The sequence below is a fragment of the Cryptomeria japonica genome, chromosome 4 (genome assembly GCF_030272615.1).
Source record: "Cryptomeria japonica chromosome 4, Sugi_1.0, whole genome shotgun sequence".
NCBI lineage: Eukaryota > Viridiplantae > Streptophyta > Pinopsida > Cupressales > Cupressaceae > Cryptomeria > Cryptomeria japonica.
This window is the reverse complement of record NC_081408.1, coordinates 747,197,406-747,199,461: the sequence shown is the minus strand read 5'-3', so window position 1 is coordinate 747,199,461 and position 2,056 is coordinate 747,197,406.

Here is a 2,056-nt window from a genome sequence, read left to right as displayed (position 1 = left end):
ATGCCAATGAAACTCTAGGGCTATCTCTATCTCTATACAGTGATAGTACCAATGAAACTCATTCACATAGTGAAACACTATACATTGCTCGGCCGAAAGAATATAACAAAATGTGCTTCAAGAACATTTTTGAAACAAAGAAAGAACTAGAAGAGTTTACAAAAGTGTTGAATGAGGATGTATTTAATAGTGGAATGGATCAAGAAAAATTTGTGAAGGAAAAGAAACTCCTTAGAAAATATGAGGATGTGCTTGCTAAAGAAAAAACATTCTGGAGACGAAAGTCCAAAGAAATATGGATAGGAGATGGAGACAAAAACTTGAAATACTTCCATACTACAACTAAAATTTTTTGGGACATCAATAGGATCACAAGGATAAAGAAACTCAATGAGGGAGTGTTGGATAATCTAGAATAAATTGTTGAAGGGACTATGAAATATAAAAACAAAGCTCAACAACTAGGATGGTTCAAACTTGGAAACACAACAACAAATCCTAGCAAGCATCCCAAACTAGTAAGAATTACTCTAAAATAAATGTTAATGATGGATTTCATAGTAGAGGAGATCAAGTCAAAACTGCACCAACTTCACCCAGATAAAGCCCTTGGCCCAAATGGGTTCCTTGCAAGTTTTTTCAAAAAGGTTGGGATATTGTGGGAAGTGAAGTGACAACTGCAATAGAGGATTCAAGACAATTGAGCAAGGTTTTGAGAGAATCAATAACACACTCATAGCTTTGATTCCCAAAAATGAAAAAGCAATCTCGTTGGGATGAATTCAAACCCATTGCATTATGCAATACAATTTATAAAATAATGGCAAAAATTGTAGCCAACATACTAAAGTTAATTCTACCAAACATCATCTTAGATGAGAAAACATGTTTTGTGCCAAGAAGATCAATTTTGGATGGGGTAATCATGACTAGAGAAGCTATTCACTCAATACACAAAAAAGAAGAGAAAAGCATGATGATAAAATTGGACATAAAAAAGGCATATGATTGAGTAGATTGGTGTTTTTTGTTCAAGTCATTGGAGGCCTTTAGGTTCAACAAGTAGTGGATAGATTGGATTTTTAGTTATGTGGCCAATTCAAGATTTTCAAAGCTCGTCAATGATACACCTAAAAGGTTTCTTTAAAGTCTCAAGAGGGATTAGGCAAGTGGACCCATTATCACCATTCCTCTTAATAATCATGGTAGAAGCTTTAGGTCATTATTACATTGTTCCTTTGAGTAAGGTAGGCTATAAGGCATTCAAGTAACCAACCATGTACCACCAATCACACATCAGTAATTTGATGATGACACCATGTTGTTTGGGGTTGCCAAATGAAGCGGAATGTTCCATTTGAAGGAGGTTTTGAATCTTTACTTTGCTGCTTCAAAACAACAGGTCAACAATGATGAAATAACTCTGAAATAGGGCATACAACTAAGGGGGGTGGGGGTGAATCAATTGTCTCCAAATCCCTATACATCTTGAACTTATTCTCATATCTAATAAGTAAACATGAAAGCATAAATCAACAACACATTATAAACACATATAACACCAAGATTTTTGATGTGGAAACCCTGTTAGGGAAAAACCACAGTGGGGATGAACCCACAAAATAGGTATACTCTGTTAGAAGTATTACAATGGGGAATGCACATGCATTCAAGCACATTGCCTAAAGCTCACTGCTCAAAATAAAAAAGGGCTGCAACCCACGGAAGTCTCACTGCCTTTCAAGCAAACACGGATTACTTCCAGAAATCATGAACTGAGAAATAAAATCCTTAATGTCTGGTTACAATTCCGGTTAAGCTCATAACAACTTTCATTTTCTTCTCCACACTTCTTCTCTGCTTCCAAAAGATCAATACATTATTCTCTTACTCTACACATCTCACACAAGATTATTACATTTATTTATACATGACAACAACCTTGGAAAGATCAACAAGGTCGACTCAACACACATAAAACAATTACAATGATATAGTTGTCGGTCATATACAAATTATCAAATGCGAACCAAAACAATGTCGGCTAGGACATAAC